Source organism: Lathamus discolor, chromosome 6 (assembly GCF_037157495.1).
Source record: "Lathamus discolor isolate bLatDis1 chromosome 6, bLatDis1.hap1, whole genome shotgun sequence".
NCBI lineage: Eukaryota > Metazoa > Chordata > Aves > Psittaciformes > Psittacidae > Lathamus > Lathamus discolor.
The window spans coordinates 37,336,408-37,345,053 of record NC_088889.1 but is presented as its reverse complement, the minus strand read 5'-3'; positions in this window follow the sequence as shown (position 1 = coordinate 37,345,053).

Below are 8,646 nucleotides of genomic sequence, written 5' to 3'. Positions count from 1 at the left end.
TTCCTTTCTTAATACTGACATGTAATTATAGGAATTTTAGCGTTTCTTGGCTGTTCCTAAGGTATGCTTTCATAGGAGCGCATACCAAACCTGCAAGAGCTTTCTGCTGAACACCAAGGCTCCATGCCCACCACCTGTCAATTCGAGCTCGCTTACTCCTAGGAGGGACATACTCCAACGGTACTGCGGCCACCGTGCGGCGCCACGGCCGGCCGCTAGGTGTCAGGCCAGCACCGGTAGTGGCGGGAGAGCGCGAGGCCCAGCCCCGCCCCGCCCCGCCCCGCCCCTGAGGGGTCCGACCCCCTGTTGACCAAGTGCTCGCCACGCACCGGCAATGTCCCTCTCTCCCCATCAGCCCAAATAGATCCCGGTTTACATCTTCTTTCTCATCTTAACAGGCATACAGTGGAAATACCAACATGTGCAGGCTGGGAACTGAGGCCGGGGAGATGGGAATCACGAATTACTTTATATTTACACACACACACAAAAATGGAGGCTTTTGGAGTTTGTTTTTTCTTTGCTTGCCTGGCAGCTAGTGTTCCCTGACAGAGTGAGATTTACAGCATCACATATTTTCCTCAAAAATGAGACTCTTGTCTTAGCAGCAGGCAGATGCTCTATGGTCAGTTAAGATGGATCAGAAATGAGAAGTTTCTCACTTGTTTCCAGACTGGAAAACGTGGAAGGGAGAAAAATGGGACCCCTGGGTACCTGAGGGCAGAGCGCAAAGGTCGTGCTTTGCTGTCATTGCAGTGCTGCGTGTGTTCTGCAGGCAAGGGTGCACTTCTGAAGTGGGGAAGTAGCTCTGTTAAACATCTTTTCATGTCTTCCCACAGTGTGTTGGGCTTATGTTGCATATGTTACACATGCATCTTTATCTCATGCTGAGTGCTGTTGTGTATTAGTCATGCATTACTATTCCGCTTAAGTTTACACAGAATCAGCTGCCCAACTAAACTGATTTGTCCAATTTTCGCCCTTAAAATTCTAGACTAGCTACAGCCATCAAAAATCTTCTGAGAGAAAACAACACAATCAAATAGAGATGGGTACCGGCCTGTGGCAGGTGGGGGTTTTATTTATTTGAGTGTCCACTGAAACCCCAGACTCACCGACGACACAGCAGCCAGATTGTACCTGCACACCAGGAAAAAACCTATAGGGAGATTGGATGGTTTCTTCCAGCTGAAGAGTTTGAGCCCAAATTTCCACTCCAGAAGGGCTTGATGAATAAAAATTATCTACTTTGCCAAACACTCAATGAAGAGACTGCATCTCTGGGAGGGAACCAGATGCAGCCTTCTGTCCTCCTGTGGAGCCTGGTGCGGCTAAAACACTAGCAAAAAGCTGGGAGTGTTAGTGGAAATTTGAGTTCTCCAAATTCACATGCAAGCAGCGTGGTGGAGGGGTGTACCTGCAGTTTGTATTGTTGCAGAGTTTCTCTGAGCACCACTCTCAGATCGAGAAAGCTTTTTTAGGCTTGGTGGCAGCATTTGTCCCCTCGCTGGGAATTCAGGATGAACTGTGGTAGACGCTGAGCAGGGGCAGTTGGGGAGTGGAACATGAATTACTCTGCTGATCCTGCACCTGTGAAATGGTGCAGAAGGAAACAGTTTGGCCAGCATAAATTAAGGCAGCTCTGAGACTCATCTAACATACCTCAGGAATCCAGCCTGCCAGCACAAAATTAGACAGTGCAGAAAGCTGGCTAAACATAATCTCTGTATCTTCCATGGCCTGTGAGAGTGACACAGCCAAGTGACACTGTCAGATCTCAGTATTACAAAGAAAATAACACCGTCTAAGTAACATGTTCTGCAAGCACAGCATGCACACCAGAGTATTTAATGTGTCAGCTAGTTCAGATGAACCTTTGGATCTGTTACAGGGGAAATCATCTTTCTGTTGTGGATCTCATCCAGCAGAATGAGACCCAATTCAGACTGATTTCCTAGGCACCACTGCAACACTTAGCACAACATACCATTACATAAAAAAGACATCATTAGTCAGAATCTCTGGAAATCTCAGAGCAAGTATAAAGACTAACACTATATGCCAAACCATCTCTGCTTGTTCATGTTGAAGATCTTTGATCTGTCTAGCTGAACTGGCCTAAAGGTTTTTGGCTTTACTATCAAAGGAGAAATCTCATGGGCTGCCGAAGTGGGTACACTGATACTAATCTTCATCTTTCAAACTTACATCAATAGTTCTTTGTTTCAGTGGCCTCCCATCCATATATAATGAGTATATCAAAAGGTGTTCGGTGTATATCAGTGGACATACACCTTATGCAAAGGGACACCCTGCAGCTATGCAAGAAACCCAGCATCATGGGACTGGGAGCATGCCAAGCACAATGTACTGGTCAGTGCAACTGAGATGCTTAACTCCCCTGTCCATTCATTCACTGAGAAAAACCTCACCTGGTTCTGTCACAGCAGTGTTACAAAATCTATAGAGATGACTGAGTGAAAGTTTGCAAGGACAAAATTTAACTTTTTTAGCATGAGGCAGCAGATTTGGGTCAACTGACTGATGCTGATGGCTTTAAGAAGACACTGAAAAGGTCAAGATCATAATGGACATCTCAGTTCTCAAACATTTATGTTAATAGTTGTTTTCTTCTTATGTGGGTGACTCCTTATCTGTCCACAATACTGAAGCTATTTCATAGGCTCTTAATCCAGAGAGCTCAGCTAAAGGACTGCATTCTGACTTTGGCTAGAAGAATACAATCAGCACAGAGCTCATTCCTTGCCATCCTCTTTACTCGCAGGCTGCTGAGATGGCACCCAGACATACACCACAGGCTGGAGAGATTGCTTGGGTACCCTTCTCTGTTCAGACACTTCATGAGGACCTTGGTTCCTCTACTGACATGCTATGAGCTGTGCATCTCTCAAGGCTAGCTTTCACAGGGAAGGGGGTATCTGATCATGCCACAGGAGGAGCAGGAAATAAAGTCCAGCCATATAACTTTATTCACAGGATCCTCCTTCCAGGAAACTGAGTATGTGCATTCCCTGACGGCCTATGTTTGCATTTGGGGTCATAGAATAAAGCGGTCATATGATGGAGCAGGTGTCTAGGATATGGTCCTCCATAACAGACTGAGACCAGATCCAGTCATTATCTTCCAGGCCATTTCGTAAGTCCTCTTTGCCAGTGGTTTCTCCCTACGTCTTTGCGGAGTTGACATGGGAGCCAGTTACACTGGGTACATGTGCTGAGGAGCCCGAGCAGGGCAGTCAGAATCAGCTGCACGACAGCCTTACCGCTGTAGTGCAACTCACAGCGTGGCTACCAGCCTGCCTCGAGTCACCGCTCACTGGCTTACCTCAGCGTGCAAGTGTCTTAAGGAGGACCTACGCCTTAGCAGCAGCTGCAAGAATCTCGCTTCTCCACCCTAGAGCTGCACCTTTGCTTCCTCTTCCTCCCTTCCCACCGAGCAGAGGGCGCTCCGCTCTCACAAGTAGCTCCTCCCCACGTTCCTGGGATGGAGCCTCGCCAGTGGAAGGAAAAACTGCGCACACACACACACACCGGGACACAAAACCCCCAAGCACAGAACTAAGAAGGGTCTGCGCGCTCGGAAGAGGCTGGTGGACACCCCCGAGGACCCAGCCGGGCGCCGCACGGCCGCGGAGGGCACCGGCTCACCCCGGGCGCGGTGCCACGATACCGTGCGGCGCAGTGGAAAAGCCACAATGCGAGCTGCTCTCTAGGGGGGGTGGAGACAGACACAGGCGGAGCCAGGGCTCGAATTCTTGAACCTTTCACATCCTTTCTGTAATTTGAAACATACTTGTTCCCATTCCAGAACCCTTGTTGTTTTTTTTTTTAATTCCTTCCTTGAGGCTGTGGAAATACGTTCAGAAGAAAGGGAGAAAAAAACAAAACCGAGAAGGAGAAGAAGGAAAAATCGAGCCCACTACTTTATCAGAGGCTCCAAAACAAAACAGAGAAACGTGAGAGCGCAGCCCTCCCCAGCACAACTGCTTGCGGGCTCAGATTTCCCTTCAGAGGGGTCATGGCTGCTGCAGTCACGGGTTTGGAACGCAGCTGGTCCTGCCTGCAACAAGGCAAAAAAATCCTCTTCTCCAAACGGCATTTACCTTCACAAGCTCTTGGTGTTCAGTGCAGAGGGAGCCATTTGCAGAAAGCTCGGGGTGCTGGTTTGTGCCATTACAGACCCTGGGCAGAGGGCAATTCTCACTCCCCACTCCCAGCCCCTTCCAGCCACCCTTCCAGCTGGCCTGGAGGCGAACAGACACCTCTCCTGTACACTCGAAGTCCCACACCTACAAGCACTCCCAATTTACCTCCTTCCACCAGGCTGTCAGGTAGACAGTTCCCATGTTTAGTGTGGGATGTACTCACATGGGAAAGGAAAGCTGGCTAATGTGTACTCTGAAAGATTCTGAATGTCCCTGACCACCCCAAAAAGCACGCAGCAGCATGGATCCTGCTTGCATCAGCCGGGCAATCACTGCCAGCTCCTTTGCCCCTGTGTAAACCCCAGCAGGTGACTGTGCTGGTGCAACAGGAATTTTTGTTTGCTGTGTGTAAGGAAGTAACAATTACCAGCGACACTAAATGCCACCGCGGGTCAGGAGTGACATGAAGCTCTTGGGTTGCATACAAGCTGTTGCAGTGCAGCTGCCTTGCCAGTACTGGAGCAGGACTGCTAAATTGTCAGGAGCAGCACCAATCCCTCTCCCATGCACTCAGGGGCTCACGCCCTGCTCTTTCAAACCAGAAAAACGAGGATGAGGAGAGAAGCTTTCATATTTCATTGACATTATCATAGGTCTCAACTGTGTTCATGTGGTATCATGCTGTTTACATCTCTATGTATATGAATGGGTGTGAGCAACCCTTAACGAAGGTGTGTGGTTTTCCAGGAGAGAGTCAAGTGGGCACATGTATATCACCTGGAGCAGCTGGATGACTGCCCCATCAGAGTCACCTCTGTGCAAGGGAGAGAAGTCATCTAGAGGGAAGGGCAGTCCATCGGCACAGGGTATATGCCTTACATGCTATACTCCTCCCGTCACAGCCATTGCTCGGCACAGCTGGGTCAAGTTGGGGAGGTTGCAGAGATCTGTTTGCTCAGGTGTATAGCTAGAGGAGGAGCAGGAGCAGGAGCAGGACTCTGGAAGACAGAGATGGAGCAGATACACTTGGAAGAGAAAGTGTGACATTTCAGGTTTCCCCATAGTGAGTCATGTGGTTCAGCCTCGCTCCCTACGCAGGCCAGCAGCTAGGTTAAGCCCACATGGGAACTCCTCTCCTTAACCCAGCTCCTGGCACTACAAGTCACCATGCTGCTACTTTTCAGATTGGCAGGAAACACCACAAAGCCCATGTGTGCTTAAATATTTCATATCACACAGCACATGCTATTCTGGCTGCCTGCAACACTGAAGCATTTGGGCTCCCTCCCTCCAAATTGATAAAGCATCCTGAGAGCTTAGCTGTGCTTAGCCAGACACCCTCAAGACAGTCTTTGTCTCTGGAGCCGGACATTCGGAGCTTACAGCGTCTTCTGAATGTTACCTTCAGGTGGGAGCCATCCTGCTCAGGTTAACCCCAGCATCTGTGTCCATCCTTTGCCCTCAGCCTGAATTCATGCTTTTCAGTCAATACAACTGTAGCATGGTGTCTTGCTTATCACATTTCTACTACTTTCTGCAAATAAGCTTTAGCTACAAAGAACAAATCATGCTCTGCTGATTTTTAATTAGGCAACTTAGATCCTAAAATGTTATTAGTGTTATATTCAGGCCCATATTGGCATTCCCCACCCTTCTCTAGATTGTCATGCAAGCCTGGTTGAAGTTGCTATTAAATACGAGACAAGACCTCAGTTAAACATGTATTAAGTTAGTGACTTCTGGGATGTTACCAACTTTCTAGAGATACTACATGTGACTCACTGAACTAGATGACAGACCAAGTAACAAGTTATTTCACCTGGTCCTATTTATCACAGCAGGTTTATCCTGCCTTTTTTACAGGGATCCTTGTCTCACAGGTACCAAGCAGGCCAAATCTATTCCTACATGCATTGCTCTCTACACTTTCTGTTTTTACTCTATTCCACATACTTAATTCATGCCCTGGTTAGCTGAAACAAAACAGTGTGGAACCCTCTGATTCAAACATTTTTGGAGGAAGACACCTAGACTTCTTGGGGTCATTGTTCAGCAGATAAACTCTGCAGATGGGACTCCCATCAGCATCCAAATGGTGTGTTAAAAAGTGATGGAGAAAAATCAGCACTTGCCAGTTTTCCAGAAAACAAGATGCCCTGGAGTATGCTCTTCCTCCCTGGCTCCTTCCCTGTACCCATCACAGCTCCTAGACACCATCTGTAGACTTCTACAGAGCTTATGATCTAAAGCGAGCAGCATGCCAAAGGTAGGTGGGCCAGAGCTTTAGCCTGCAGCTTGCCACTGTTGTAATTTTGGGCACCTCTAAAGGGATATTAAGTCTTTCAAAGGCAGGTGAAAATTCTCCTTGCAGAGGGAAATCTCTGAGATACTAGCCAAGGGAGGCATCCTACTCATGTGGCCATACTGCAGAGACAGGTGGCATTTGGGCCACAAGCCAAGAGGTCCTTAGCTGTTCAAACTGGGGACCTTCCTGTCTTCAAGACTGAAGGAAAGTAAGAGAAGCTCTTAACTGTCTTTGCCCTTGTATCAGGTTCTAGTCTTAGGGGATGTGGTTGGGGTAGATATGCCAATAGCTGCAGGCGGATAGAAACCTGTTTCATAAATTCCAGCTTGTAACCCATTGCTCTTTACTAATAGGCTGGTTACTCATTGCTGAAGTGAGTCTGAGGAAAGGAACAGGACAGCAAGAGAGAACTGCTCACAGAGAGAGGCAGCAAAGGAGACTAACGCAACTGGGAAGAGAGCTGAGGCTCTCTCTGCTGACAGAACTTTGAAGGGGCTGAGAGGAGACACATTGTAACAGGCTGGCTGGAGTCACAGCGGTGCTGGGAGATGGAGGGGTGCAAACGTGCAAACGTGTTCTCCAATGACTTCACTCTGTGCAAAGGGGTATGTGCTGCTTCACAAGGGGTGAGTGCATGGGACTGCTTTCGTAGACTCATCGTCTCTGCTAACCTCTAGAAATTAGTTCCTTTTGAAGAGATAAGGGCATATAGGCAGACTTGAGGGGAAGAATCCTGAACTCATCATGATTTCTAACCACTTGTCCCATACACAGGCTGGGACTGCTCTAGGAGGACCAAAGGAAGGTTTAGCTACACAGGAGGGATCCTCCCACATCTCTGCACAGAACAGAAGCAAGGTAGTCTCTGGGTGACAGCAGGATGCTGGGAGGAGGGTATTCCTGAACATCAGTCTCCCCTTTGACACTGATTTCCAGTGAAGCATTTTGTCTCGTCTGTTTCTCCCTGTGATTTTGTCTTCCCTTTTAGAAAATGGTGCAAATAAAGCTGAGCTGCTTCATAGCTGCTGGATGTCTGTACTACGCTAAACAGCTCTCCAAGGAGAGGAGTAGAAAAGGGTAAAGAACTAATGAGTCTCTGCAAGGAGCTGTTTTTGTGCCAGGAAAGAGTGTGATGCAGAGCCCTGCTCCAGTTCCATTCCCCAGCCTGTTCCAGTCGGCTGTGACTTTTGTTAATCCCTGTCCTGGGGCTAGAAGAAAGCAAGACCAACAGTTCAGTTTGCTCTGACAGGACTGAGCCCTGCTTGAAAATACTAGGAAACCTCCTGAGTCAGCAGCTCACTTGCTCCTACTCTTGGAATAGCTGAGATTCCCGGACACAGTAACTTGACTCTGCTCCTGGCTCAGAGCAGCCACTAGCTGAAAGGCAAAATAAAATCCCCTCCTGGCCCATTAACGAGGCCTGCTCTGGGTTCAGGAGAAACCAGTCTGACTGATGAACTCCCCTGGCTCAGGGGCTCTGGCTGGGGCTGAGAGAGTTATTCTTTCCTTATTCAGCAGACAGGAGGATGTTAATGGAGAGCATATGGGAGGGGAGGGAGTACTGTGGATATTGCTGGAGGACAGCCAGACTGAATCAAAGCCCCAAGAAGCCTATTCTCCATCCGGGTAATGCTAAAACAGGCCGTGGAGAGACGAGACGTCCAGCTGTGATATGGGGGAGTTGGGAAAAAAGCCCTCTGCCTTCTCCAGCGTTTTTACTCCCACTCCAGATGGGACAATGGTAGGCATGGTATTCACAGTGGAAGCCTTTCTGGGGAAGAGCGTGTCTCAGCCAGGCACCCCATCCTGAGAGTCCTGCTATAGACTTCAGGGAAGCAAGAACTGCCTCTGTGCCTGTGAAGTGCCATCTAATTTATGGTGCTATAGAAATGATGAATTGCAACAGTCCTACAGTCTAGAGATGGAAAAGCCCTATTAAGTCCTCCAGCCCATCTCCCAGAGCTGATGCAGGACTGCTGCTTCTCACACATTTCCTGTTTCTGTCTGAACATGTTTTGAACAAGCAAGCAACTGAGGTTCATGTATTTTTCACTTCTTAATTCTACTTTAAAAACAAATCCTGATGTGATTAGTGTAGTATGGACTACCCAGCCACTTGGGTAAGTTAAGTAGGATGGAATAGGTTCATCAAAGACAGCCCATATCTGCCTTACC